The following is a 14,730-nucleotide window of genomic DNA, read 5'->3' on the forward strand; positions in this document are numbered from 1 at the left end:
GCATCAGCGGCATTATTTTTAACATTTATAAGGAAATTGCATTCAATATACCTGCACATTAGCGATACCTGCCCTAAAAATTTTCAACTATTATCAATTATCAAAGAAAATATTACGTTTACCTGCACTGGCTCTAAACTTACCCTAATTTTACAAACTTTTATTTATTTTGCCCATCTCGCAGTATAACGAAAACGGCTATCATTTTATGTAGTTATATCAGTGGTGCACACGGGAGTCTCCGGGAGCTACTCGGCTTTCACATACAAGTCGTGTGTGCGCAGCTACCGAACTTATGTGCCGCTAGCAGCCGGTCAGTTTGCGTTTGTACTTCATGCTGTAAGAATCACATGCGCGAGCTGTTTTGCTGAGTACACACTGGTGACTGGTAATAAGGTCAATGGAAATAAGGTCAATTGACTTTATTTCCCACCCTGGTGCGAAATAAAGTCAATTGACATTATTACCTTTTCAAAAGCGAAATAAATGCTTAAAGTATGTCGATTCATAGAAAAAAATGTTGCTCTTACAATAAACATTACCCCGTAAATATTGTTTTTTAATAGATGAAAAAGGTTATTGCCAAATTCTCAGTGTTGTGATATTAATCCCCACAAATCATGAACTACCACCAATTGATTTTATTAAAAAAAATTTTAATTACGAATATGTAAAAACACGATGCGAAAAACTAAACGCCTGCGCACAGCTGGAATACGAGAAATATTTGAAGAAAGAGTGTAGAAATGATCCATAACTTACAAAACATGTTTCGTTTCCACGAAAATAAAGCAAACACTATTAAATTGAAGAAACGGTCCATGTCCAAAAACCCCGGAGGAATACTGAAAGAATTCTGTGTTTTAAATTAGCATATTTTGAACGAATTCGGAATGTCTAAGGTGGAAAAGAAACCAACCTTTCTATAAGGAAACAATTATAGAAAAGGAATTTTCTTACACTGTATTCATGTCTCCGCCAGCAATTTGTGACGACATCATTTAAAAGCAGCTAAGGAGAACGACGACACTATTTATTAGATGCCAAAGTGCGGGTATAAACAATTATTGATTATTGAATATCGGAACCGAGATCATGTAAGCTAATTGATTGGTTTTTACACTCTTTTGAAACACAAGTTATATGCTTGTTTTACTGCAGACAAGTTGTTGCCAAAACGCAGCAGAAATCTTCCAATAACTTACAAATACGCGGCGTAGCGTGACGTGGTGTGGCGCGCGGATGCGGGCCGCCGCAAAGCTAAGCAAACTTAAAGCTTGAAAGAGCAATAATGTCAATGGATTTTATTTCGCTATTGAAAAGGTAATAATGTCAATTGAATTTATTTCGCGCCATGGTGGGACATAAAGTCAATTGACCTTATTTGCGTTGATCTTATTATCTGTTACCTTTATCAATATCTTCATCATCACTTTGTAAACTCTAGGTAATCTAGCATTTCATTCGTATTTTTGGAGTATCTAATAATATAAACAAATCAATATATATACTACCACGGTATTTGGACCAACGTAACTTTTATGTCACAGCAATGAAAAACTTAATCAGACACTACTAAAACACACCAACTTGGTAAGTTTTTTATTTTGCACTATCTGTCTACACTTATTTTTTAGTAATACGACATACATTATGTTTTTTTAGTTGCACGCAAGTAAAAAAATAAATATATACTTACTTTTTGGTCTTTGTCCTTCTCGACATTTTTCATGTTTTCAATTTACACACGAAACCAAACTAACACCAAAGCGTCTATTCACAAGCAAAACTTAACTGGATTGTATTTTAAATTAAATTTGCATTAGCCATTTTTTTTTGTACGGCCAATGAAAAAAGGCTATGCTGTTGTAACGTCTAGGTCACATTGATCCTGAAAGGGTTAAACGACGATACGCATATACATACAAACATATGCACAGGTGAAGAACGGAAAGAAGAAAGACAGACTAGCTTAAACGAGTGGCAGAGACGCTGGGATGCGACCACGAAAGGTAGGTGGAGGCACGTGCAAATCGGTAACGTTCAAGCATCGGTTGAGACGAAACACGGCGAGACTGATTACTATCTAACGCAGTTTCTGACGGGGCACGGCTGTTTTAGAGAATATCTAGACAGTGTTCCTTTTGCGGTAGTACTGGTGAAAACGTGCAGCACATTTTTTTTTCCTGCCCGAAGTATGATGCCGATAGAGCAGACCTAGAAAAGCTGATATACGATCAAGTGGCGCCAGAAAACATTGTGCACCACATGATGCTATCTAGAATGGTATGGAGTAGATTCAAAGCGTGGTCCGCTATAGCTCTTCAGGAACTTAGAAAGAAAGAGTGGCAGCGCTATAGCGATAATAGAAGACTGAACGAGGGGTAGGCCAGAAAGGCGTGTGTGAAGAGCCAATTGGGAAAGCTACGACTTGCGACGTCATACATAACGACGGCCCCGCAAGGCAAAACACAAGCTTCAGACGTCGGAGTTAAGGGTTTGGTACGTGGGCGCGCTGTCTCGCAAGTCCTGAATTAAGTGATAACATAGTCTGGACGTGGTCCCGAATGAGGTGTACCCTTAGCGGACAGGATGACGAATCGTGCATAACATCTTTGGAAGATTCCCCCTCCGTTAAAAAAAAAAACATTAGACTGCACCACTCCCCATAAAAATCGGTACTGTGCTTCCATTGGAATTATAAAATCGATTATAATTTAAGACTTCCACGAAAATATTTCGGAAAAATATTAAGATTTACGAGAGCTGGAGCAATTTGCAAATGCCCCCAAAAATTTAGTTTTTTATGAATCAATAAAAAATAGTTTAAACAATTTTTTTGAAAAAAAATCCCCTCAAATAACAAAACGGTTTAAGCTTAAAAAATCTGCATCACAATATTTAAAAAAAATTTTAAATTTTCAGCGGAAAAATTAGATTTTTGATGCTGTTTTCTAACTGTTTTCAAAGATTGGTAGGATCAACGAGCGTCATTCCAATTTGAATTGAAATGTGTTGGTATTTGAAAAAAAAAATAAAAAATTGACTTGAATGAGTTTTTTGCACAGAAATAAAAAAGTGGGAAAATACCTTTCTACTGAGACCCCATAAGTCTAAATCAGAATAGTTTTGGCCCAGTACTTCAAGTTTTTCGCAAATCAATCTTTGAAAAAGGTTAAATAACGGCATCAAAAGTCCGTTAGAAATATTTTTAAATATTTTTATGCAGATTTTTTAAGTTTAATCTGTTTTGTCGTCTGGGGGGATTTTTTTCAAAAAGTTCCTTAGGAAACTAATTTTATTCATAAAAAACTCCATTTTTGGAGGTATTTTCAAATCGGTCCAGCTCACGTAAATCTTAATATTTTTTCGAAATATGTTGGTGGACGTCTTCAAATATAATAACTTTTGTATTCCCGGCGGAAAAACCGCAAGTTTTTTAGGTGATGCAGTCTAATGTACATATGAATATCACTGCAACTCTCTTTTGTTGCTGTCCGAAGTATGTTGGAAACGGAATGACTGCTGGACTGCGGACAATACTTGGCACCTATTTTTGTTTAAGGGCCATTCCATGTTCCTTCAGTTGTTTACTTTTTCGAGTTTCTAATTGTCTCAAAATTTTCGCTATTGTAAGTTGTGCGGATTTTTAAACTTATATACATATTTATGTACATATGAGCCGTTCGGTGCATACATTAACTCCACTTTTTGAAAAATCATAAATTTTAGTGTGAAAGCACTTGGTAGATATAGTCATAAGATATTACGTTTATAATAACTTTGTATTACATACAATAGTACATAATATTTGTAACAAAATTATTTATTTGATTTTGTAATAGTTGCGTTCGATAACAAAATTAGCCAACAGCAGCCAACAATCAAAATCAAGAGAGTAAGCGAAAATTCTCTCCAAAAGAGAAGAAAAAGCAAACAAGTAAACGAACAGGAAATTAGCCATCACTTGCAAAAACCGGAAGAAGAAGACACACCAGCTGACTTTGTTTATGTTTTATTTGTAAACAAACTGAAATTCATGTTGCCTCCATGGAAGAAAAAAGGAAAGTGAACGCTCAATGTTCGCCAGGGACATTTCTAGAAGTAAAAACTAGTCACATAGCAGGCAGCCAAAAAGCATATAAATACAAAACTCGAAAAATGCAATTCTGTTTGTTTACAAAAATTGGAACCATATGTTTTGTGATCATATGTTTTCTCGTTGGATAATTTTTGCTGACTAAAATTTTGCCAGTACAAAATGAATGCTTCTCTTGCATCAAAATGAACGCTTGCTCTCTCAATTTTTGTGTGTTGGATAATTTTTTGTCGTTATCGAATGCCATCCAGTAAAAATTTGGAAAAACTATTACAAATTTTTGACTTGTCGAACGCAACTAATATAAATGGAATTTTAAAAAATAATGTACATTATTTGATCGCATCTCCCAACTTTTTGTTGATGGAGTTAATCAATTTGTGCACTGAACGGCTCATATATGAATGTTAATGTAATTATGTTTTTTTCAGTCCAGAGAATGATTAAGGTATAACTTAAGCCAGAAACAAAGCCAATGAATAAAAACGCAGTGCACCCAATCTACAACCTACCATACCTTCTACACCGAAGAATAACAGTGGAGGAGCCGCACAAGCGAAACGGTCCCGTACAGTGCACAAATTGTCAAGAATTTGGGCATACCAAAACATACTGTACCTTGCGTCCAGTGTGTTGCCTGTGGTGACCTTCACGCTTCCGCTTCTTGCAAGGCTATCAAAGCTGATGTGGCTGTAAAGAAATACAAAGATTTAGAGTCTCGCATGAATCAGCGCAACACAGCCGTACGCTATTCCACCACTCCAACTAGCTCTTATACATACCAACACCTCACGCCATCAACCATTACACCCGGAGCCTTTTTTTGCCAACGCGCAGCGAGTTCCCAACGTTTCTTTTGCCAACGCATTAAAACCACAAACGCAGCCAANAACCACAAACGCACGGCGAAATCAAACTCCAATGAAGAAACATTTGCAAATATTCAAATTAATAATACTGAGCAAATGCAGCCGAGCCCCCCTACTTGTGGCATAGAAGGAATGATATTGAATCTTACCCATTGTATGACTCAATTCATGTCTACTATGCAAAATATGATTCAAGACCTCATAAAGGAACAAAAACAATTGTTGCAAATTTTAGTGAATTGAAAATTTGCTTATGGAATGCTAACGGTGTAAACCAGCGTAGATTAGAACTCAGTAAATTTCTCTCTGAATATAACATAGATGTTATGCTACTGTCCGAGACACATTAACAAATAAATATAATTTCTCCATACCTGGATACAAATGCTATGCCACAAATCACCCAGATGGTAAAGCTTATGGAGGCACAGCGGTGCTGATTAAAAATCGCTTAAAGCACAGTATTCTAGACTCAAAAGCAACAGCCTGTCTGCAAGCAACTACCATATGCTTACGAAACCACGACCGAGACTTGAATCTATCGGCTATTTATTGCCCGTCGCGATTTTTAATTTCTGAAAATGATTTTAAAGATTTCTTTGATAGCCTGGGGAATAGATTCCTGGCAGGAGGCGACTGCAACGCAAAGCATACATACTGGGGATCACGCCTTATTAACCCAAAAGGGCGGCAGTTATATAATACCATTATAAACAGGCACAATAATACACTAGAGGTCACATCTCCTAGTAAACCTACTTACTGGTCCACCGATATAAAGAAGATACCAGACCTAATAGATTTCGCAATTAAAAGAAACATATACAGAAATAACATAACAGCAGAAACTCTACCTGAACTATCATCCGATCACTCCCTTATATTATTATTGTATTACAACGCAGTACTAGAAGTGGACGTAGAAGCTTTCACGAATATACTAGCTGGAGAAAGGATAAATGTAGGCTGGGAACGGTGCAGAGTGTATGATGCAGTCCAAGTACTTTGTTGTTTTAAATGCAAAGGCTTTCATCATAAGGCCAGTGGCTGTCAAGAAAGGGAAGTGTGCACAAAATGTCTGGGTGAACACAAACATACGCAATGCGATAAGGAACCAATCAAGAAATGTATCAACTGTATAAGGGCAAATAAGGAACTGAATCTTGGGCTTAATGACAACCATGATACTATGGATAGAGCATGTCCTGTATATCAGCAAAAATTATCCGCAAGGAAAAAAAAGATTGTTTATTAGCAATCAAAGCATAAAAAGTACAAAAATCGAAGTAGGGGGCTGCATAGCTTAGAATGTATATATCTATATATCTCAATATTTGTAGTATAACAGCAAACAAAACTGAACTGGAGAGGCTTGTCGAAATAAGAAAACCAAACATTGTACTATGCGCAGAAACATGCACAACTGATCTTATAATGGATACAGAATTAAATATTCCTACATACAAATGTATTCGTTGTGATTCCCATAGTAGACATACGGGTGGTGTTTTGATGTATGTTCATGAAAATTTAGAGTTTAGCATAGCCTGCAATTTAACCATTAACATGAATATATGGTGCATTATTATAAATATAAAAAAATGTGCGTTAAAATGGCAAATCGGTGTACTGTATCACTCGCCAAGTAGCAGTGACGCCGACTTTATAACGTTTTTAGACGAAATCCTGACCGAAAACCTCAAGGAATCAAACAATAATATCATAATTGGAGATTTTAACATCAATATGAATGTATCATCAACATACTCGAAACACCTATTAAGGTTATTCGCACAAAGGGCAATGATACAAAGAATTAATTTCAATACGAGAATAACAGAGAACTCGTCTACCAAAATTGACTTGCTCTTTAGTAATAATGATCAAGTCAGATCGGAAAATATAGTTGAATATAGAATTTCGGATCATGAAACAATTAATTTTAAAGTGCCAACAACAAAGTTTTGCAAAATGAGACGTTACTCTACTTTTACCTCATGGGAAAACTATAGTTCCGAAAACCTTTTAAATAAGCTAAGAACAAGCGATTTTAGCTTTATGCGTAATGCGGGAGTAGAAAATAAGACTATAGCCCTGAACGATATTCTTACTGAAGTAATGCAAGCACTGACATATGTGAAAAACACAAAAATACAACTGAGAAATAAGTGGTATGACCGTGAGCTTGTAGCTCTCCATAAAAGAAAACTTGAGCTATATAATATTGCCACAGAAACAGGATACTGGGATGAATATAATGTAATAAAGAAACTATACAAAAGTACTATTACGTATAAGAAGAAGATGTATATGGAAGGCAGAGTTCACAGCAATAACGGAAACATGAAGCGGATGTGGAAGTGTCTGAAAGACCTCGCAGAGCTTACAGATAACAAAAAACATATCACTAAGATAGTAATTAATGGCGCATGCCTTGATAATGAGTATCATATAGCTAATGCCCTAAACAATTTTTTTGTTCAGAGCATAGTCGAAATTAATGATAGTATCGAAGAAATGCCTACTACATCCGGACTAAACGTTGACCGCTCGATCGCAATAGAACCGTTTCTTTTCACTGACATTGTGTTGGATGACATAATGAATATCACAAAAGCATTTAAAAACAAATATGGCGGAGAAAAGCTTTTATCTGAGGGTGTTTTTAAGGATTCCATGACGTACATTGGTAACTTTTACAAAGACATAATAAATGAGTCCCTAAATAATGGCATTGTCCCAAACTGTTGGAAAGTTTCAACAATAGTACCTGTGGAAAAAGTAAAAAATACAGTCAAACCTGAGGAGCTACGGCCAATCAATACGTTACCCGCAGATGAGAAAATTGTGGAAATAGTGGTGAAAAATCAATTGGTGGCATACCTAGAAAAGCACAAAGTTATCATACCTGAACAGTCTGGATTCAGGAAGAGCCATTCTTGTGAAACAGCACTAAACATGGTTATTGCAGAATGGAAAGAAGATATATCAGATAAAAAAGTTGTGGTGCCTGTCTTCTTAGACTTGAAGCGGGCCTTTGAAACAGTTGATAGACGGGAATTGTTGAATGTCTTGTTCAGAACTGGTGTCAGAGGAACGACTTTGGAATGGTTCCGAAGTTATCTGAGTGACAGAAAGCAAAGGACGGTAATTGGAAAAACAGTTTCATCGGTTGTGGATGTAGATATTGGGTTGCCACAAGGTTCAGTACTGGCACCGATACTATTTACATTGTACATAAATGATATTAAAAAATGCTTAAAATATTGCAATATACGTCTATTTGCGGATGATGCACTGCTTATCATTAGTGAGAAATATGCCCACAGTGCAATGCAGAAAGCACAAGAAGATCTTGATTCTCTATACAACTGGTTGTGCCTTAAAAAATTGAAGTTAAATGTAGATAAGACTAAGTTCATGGTATTTTGCAAAAACCAGAACATCATACGTAATAACGATTTAAACAATATAACCCTGAAGATAAAAAACAATATAATTCAAAGAGTAAATACAATGAAGTACTTAGGAGTTTTAATTGATGAAGACTTGAATTTTGGAGAACATATAAATTATCTTGAAAGAAAAATTGCGCAGAAAATAGGATTCATGTACAGAACATGCAAACATATTAGTCAACATCATAAAATACTTGTGTATCGTTCAATTATTGAACCGCACTTTATATATTGTCCTACAATTCTGTTGATAGCGAGTGATACGCAAATTAAAAGACTACAAATACAACAAAACAAGGCAATGCGATTTATATTAAAATGTCCCCCAAGAACATCTAAAACTATAATGCTGAATCGGTTAAACTGGCTGAGTATAAAACAGTCAATAAGCTACTTCACTTTGAAATTTATACATCATGTAAGATTAGGAATGCTACCGAGTTACCTGAGCAATAAAATACTATATAATCACGAGATACATAATTATGGAACTAGATCCTGCAATAATATAAGACTGCCTTTAGAAGAACAGAGTTTGCAAAGAATACTTTGGAATACACAGGGTACAAAATGTACAATGAACTACCTACTGCGATAAAAGATTGTGAAAATATTAATAAGTTTAAAATAAAACTATTTATATATTGTAAAACACTGAATATTTAATGAAACAAATGTTAACTTAACATCAACTAGGTCTTAAAGACCGTAATAAATAAATACTATACTATACTAATAAAACTATATGAACAGACCCAAAACATCGAGATTGAGCCTCGTCTAACTTCAAATAACACCAACTGGCTTAAATATAAAAAGTACATCAGTAGTCACCTTAAATTAAACGCTGCACTTAACTGCGAGGGAGATATAGATTCCCTTGTTGAACATTTTAAAGAAACCTGCCGCTGGCCTGGCAACACCACATCAAGTCCAAGTACCACCTACGCATACATCAGTTCCAAATACCGAAATAGAAAAACTTGTGGCAGAAAAGCGGCGCCTAAGAAGACAGTGGCAGAGCCATCGCTCACCAACCTCACAGCTACTATATAAAGCTGCCAGTAGAAAACTGAAACAAGCACTCAAACGTGCAGAGGATCGAATTCTACTGAAAGATACTCTCTATGGAAATCGCTAAAATACTTCAAACCACCAGTGGCTACGGAAATGCCAATTAGGAACCAAAGTGGTACCTGGGCTGGTAGTGAGCAGGAGAGAGCCGATCGTTTTTCACACCATTTAAATAATGTGTTTCAGCCAAACTGTCCAACGAACAACTTCAGGCTGCCACGGCTAACCAAAAATACAAATGAGCTATACACACCCAGCAAGACGAACTCTTTAGAAGTAAAAGCTATAGTAAAGCAGCTTAATCCAAAGAAATCGCCGGGTGCTGATTTTATAACTCTGAAAATGCTAATAGAGCTACCGAATGTTGCACTAGCAATTCTTTCTGACCTTTTCAACGCTATCCTCAAATTCGGTTACTTTCCGAAATCATGGAAAAGGTCGAAGATAATCATGATAGCCAAACCTGGCAAAGACGCAACACAGCCGTCCTCATACAGACCAATAACCTTACTGCCCTGTCTTTCCAAAGTATTCGAAAAAGTACTCCTATCAAAGATATCTCCCGTTCTCCATGAACGCACTCCAATTTGGCTTCCGAGAAAAACTAGGTACAATTGAACAAGTTAATCGAATTACAAATGAAATCAGAAAAGCATTTGAGCTCAGAGAGTAATGCTCTGCAATTTTTCTCGATGTGGCACAAGCATTCGACAAAGTGTGGCACGACGGTCTTATATATAACATTAAAAAAATTGTTGCCGCCGGAATTCCACAAAATATTTGAATCCTATATAACTAACAGAAAATTTGCTGTAAAAGTAGTACTTGGGCATATGCTGTATATCATCTACACTTCAGATATTCCAACTAGCAAGGATATACTCACATCCACCTTCGCTGATGATACCGCCTTAGTAAGTCGTAATAAATGTCCCAACAGAGCTTCAAGAGTACTAGAGGAACATTTACTACGCATAGAAGAATGGCTGACAAACTGGCGCATAAAAGCCAACGAACAGAAGTGTAAACATACAACATTTTCACTCAGACCGCAAGTATGCCCCCAAATCAAATTAAATAATGTCCATATTCTACAAGCCAATGAGGTGGCATATCTAGGAACACACTTGGATAGGAGACTAACTTGGCGCAAGCACATATCAACCAAGATTACGCAAATGAAGCTAAAGTAATCTAGCGTGAACTGGCTTTTAAACAGTAATCAAAACTGAAACTAGATTATAAAGTACTTGTATATAATACAGTCATTAAGCCTACATGGATGTATGGTATTCAACTGTGGGGTAGACCTGTGCAACCAACATTGACAGGATCCAAAGATTCCAATCTAAAACGCTAAGGGCCTTAACGGGAGCACCGTGGTATGTCCGCAATGAAAATATACATAGGGACCTTGGTATATCGATGGTTAAATCTGTAATCGACAGGAGCAGAGCAAAATATAAAATAAAACTGCGTAACCACCCAAATCCATTGGCAAGTGGTCTGTGCAACACAACAACTATAACACGCCTGCGAAGAAGAAATCTACCAGCCTTTCGTTGAGCGACGTTAAACCAACAGGGCTCAACCCCAGAGTTTGAGCTATATTATTGTAAATTAGACTTATATTACATTTACATTGGACCAAAATGCGTGATTTGAAATCAGTCATTTGAAGGTGTTTACACTGCTTGATCCGCATTTGCTTTGACTTCTCATCAAATGAAAAGGGAAGACAAAAACAAAATGTATGTAAACAAACACTACATTTATTATATTGTTAACGCTTTTTGGACACAAAAAGGCAATTATTCTTTGATTAAACTAAAAATGTGTAAAGCTCTTGTATAAATTAACAATTTTTACACACAAATTTCAAAGATTTATTTATTTCGTTGTGTTTGTTTTGTGTTTGAAAAATTCCAAATGTCAAAGACAAACCAAAGCTTTTGTGGAACTTTTGTTTCAGAGTGCGTTCAATATAATAGTACGGCAATTGGAACGCATTTATTTCGTGATTTTGTGTAAATGCGTCGAAATGCGTCATTCTGGAAATGTGAATTTGTATGGAGAAATGCGTGATTTGGCCTCGCATTTGAGGTTTCTCGCCCAAATGACGCATTTGGGCTCAATGTAAATGTAATATTAAGATTTTGAAACTTTTTGTTAGGCTCAATAGATGTAAAATAAGACCTTGTAACCTATGCTTAGAAGGCTGATCCCGCGGTAGTTGGCGCGAATGGCGGGGTCGCCTTTCTTGTGGATTGGGCAGAGCACACTTAAATTCCAGTCGTCGGGCATGTGTTCATCGGACCATATTCTGCATACGAGCTGATGCATGCACCTCATCAGCTCCTCGCCGCCGTACTTGAATAGCTCGGCTGGCAGGCCGTCAGCTCCAGCAGCTTTGTTGTTTTTCAGCCGCGTAATCGCTATTCGTACCTCGTNGTCTTCTTCACTACTTTCAGCGCTACTACCATTCAGTAGGTTATAAAAGTGTTCCCTCCACAATTTAAGTATATTCTGGACATCGGTCACTAGGTTGCCATTGTTGTTCTTATAGGAGTTCGCCCCGGTCTTGAAACCATCCGTAAGTCGCCTAACCCTCTGGTAGAATTTTCGGGCGTTCTTCCTGTCGGCCAGCATCTCAAGCTCTTCGCACTCACGTATTTCGGCCTCTCTCTTCTTATTGCGGCAAATACGTCTCGCTTCCTTCTTCAGTTCCCTATAACGGTCCCACATGGCTCGCGTTGCGCCCGATCGCAGCGTGGCCCTGTAGGCGGCATCTTTTTTCTCTGCGGCTTCTTGACATTCCTCATCGTACCAGTTGTTCTTTCGGGCTCGCTGAAATCCAACTACTTCTTCGGCGGCGGTACTTAATGATCGGGAAATGTGGTTCCACTGCTCGCGTACGTCGGATTGTTGAAGAGTGCTCTCAGAGAGCAGGTGTGTGAGTCGAGTGGCGAATAAATTGGCCGTCTGTTGTGATTGCAGCTTTTCGACGTTAAGCTTTCCTTGCATTGTTGGGCGCACATTTTTTGCTGCACAGAGGCGGGTGCGTATCTTGGCTACAACAAGATAGTGGTCCGAGTCGATGTTTGGCCCTCGGAGTGTACGTACGTCCAAAACGCTTGTAGCATGCCTTCCGTCTATCACAACATGATCGATTTGGTTTCTCGTTTTTCGATCTGGAGACAGCCATGTAGCTTGGTGGATGTTCTTATGCTGGAACCTAGTACTACATATTACCATATTTCGGGCCCCGGCGAAGTCGATCAGCCTCAGTCCGTTATCGGACGTTTCGTCGTGGAGGCTGAATTTTCCGACAGTGGCGCCAAAGATCCCTTCCTTGCCCACCTTGGCATTAAAATCGCCAAGCACGATTTTGACATCGTGTCGGGGGCAGCGCTCATATGTACGTTCCAAGCGCTCATAGAAGAGATCCTTGGACGCCTCATCCTTCTCTTCCGTCGGGGCATGGGCGCAGATGAGCGAGATGTTGAAGAATCTAGCTTTGATGCGGATTGTGGCTAGACGTTCGTCCACCGGGGTGAACGCCAGTACTCGGCGACGGAGTCTCTCTCCTACCACGAATCCAACACCGAATTTGCGCTCCTTTACGTGGCAACTGTAGTAGACGTCGCAAGGCTTCACGCTTACTTTACCTTGCCCCGTCCATCGCATTTCTTGGATGGCGGTGATGTCAGCCTTTGTCTTCCCGAGGACATCAACCAGCCGGGCAGAGGCACCTTCCCCATTAAGGGTCCGGATATTCCAGGTGCATACCCTTAAATCATAGTCCTTTATACGTTTGCCGTGGTCGTCATCAGAAAAAGGGGGTCTCATCCGAGGCTGTTTTTTTCTTTTCATTGGGCGGGGTTTTAACGTGGCGGGACCCAAACCCAGCGCACGCGAAGTTTTACGCCTTCTCACTTTAGCTCGCTCCCAAACGGGTGTTTGGTTGCTACCCAGAGGATACGTGGATATAAATATCCGGACGTTGTGAGCTGCGATTTGAACCGTACGCACAAGAATCGCTTCTGGCCACTCCCAGGTGAATGGCAGTCAAAAGTTTTCCACTTCTGCGCACGGAACCATCCTCCAAAAGTAAGGCGCTTTTCATATAACGGTAAATTTCACAAATGCTTGAAACTTCATTATTTCGAAATTTAAGGAAGCTAATTTACTTAAAATTGATACTAAAAACAATCCCTTGAAAAGAAGTAACATTGTTTGGAGTTTTGGAAAATGGGCGTGATATCGCCACATATGACTATATAAGTTTAACTTATTATGTCTAACTGAACGTTCTATCGAAAATGTTTAAAATAGGGGTAAAAGCACTCCGGCTTACAATGTAGTGGTAGTTTTCGTAAAGATGGAAAACATATATTTATTACTTGCGCCGGGTATTTAATGTTCGGCTCCGCCCGAACTTAGACTTTCTTACTTGTTTTGTTTTTTGTGTTTACTGTGTGTTTCGATAGCATTGAATATAGCAGCCGCTTCTTTAGTGAAGATTGAGGAGATGCTATTCATCAACTGAAGGTACGACCCTGGGAGTTAGCAATGGCGTATGCTGAGCGATGCTGTGTATAGAATCTCATATTGAAGGCTACAATATCTAGATATTTGCTCGAAGAACAGCTGTTTATAGATTTCGGGTGAAGTTTTATCCTTTATGAGTTTAACAAGCTATGTGGAACGTGATTTTGGATTGAAGAGCCATGGAGGTAAGTTTTTGGCCTGGGGTCGTTGTATGCTATGGTGGCTAGGATTGTTTGGTATTCGGTGAATGGTTGAAGCGAGCTTTGAAGATTTTATTACCTTGGCGACGTACGCGTCAATGAATGAATTTTTCTTGTATAATAATAATAACACTGTGAGACAAATGGTAGGGGTCAGTGATCGGGAAGGGTTCAAACTATATCGGTAAAAAAGAAGTTATACATACGTGTCCCGGCGTTTCGCTGGGTCACGTCTAGGAATCGAGATATATCGATTTGAAGTTAGTAACTATCATATAGGGAAAATTGTCACCTTTGGAGGTCTTTTTTTGATATAACTCGAGAACCACTAGTCCGATTTTGATCAAACAAATTAAAAAAAATTAAAAATTACAATTCCTTTAATCTGTTCATATAATGTTTTTCTATATAATCAACAGTTTTGCCGGTAAAAATAAATGTATGAAGAAAAAAATATTTTTTGCCTAAAATATTAAATT

The 14,730-nt window shown here is 38.1% G+C and overlaps 1 protein-coding gene across 1 annotated transcript in view; it reads left to right on the forward strand.

Moving 5' to 3' along the window:
- Nucleotides 1–1,564: 1,564 nt before the first annotated feature.
- Nucleotides 1,565–14,730, forward strand: part of LOC108357945 (uncharacterized) — a 45,461-nt gene continuing 32,295 nt past the window's right edge. Inside the window, exon 1 of the mRNA XM_017609031.1 lies at nt 1,565–1,593. The gene's annotated coding sequence lies outside the window, so the exon portion shown is untranslated. The remainder of the gene's footprint in view (nt 1,594–14,730) is intronic.

This window comes from Rhagoletis zephyria, unplaced genomic scaffold (genome assembly GCF_001687245.7).
Source record: "Rhagoletis zephyria isolate East Lansing unplaced genomic scaffold, Rhagoletis_zephyria_1.1 Rzeph_scaffold_00184, whole genome shotgun sequence".
Taxonomy (NCBI): Eukaryota; Metazoa; Arthropoda; class Insecta; order Diptera; family Tephritidae; genus Rhagoletis; species Rhagoletis zephyria.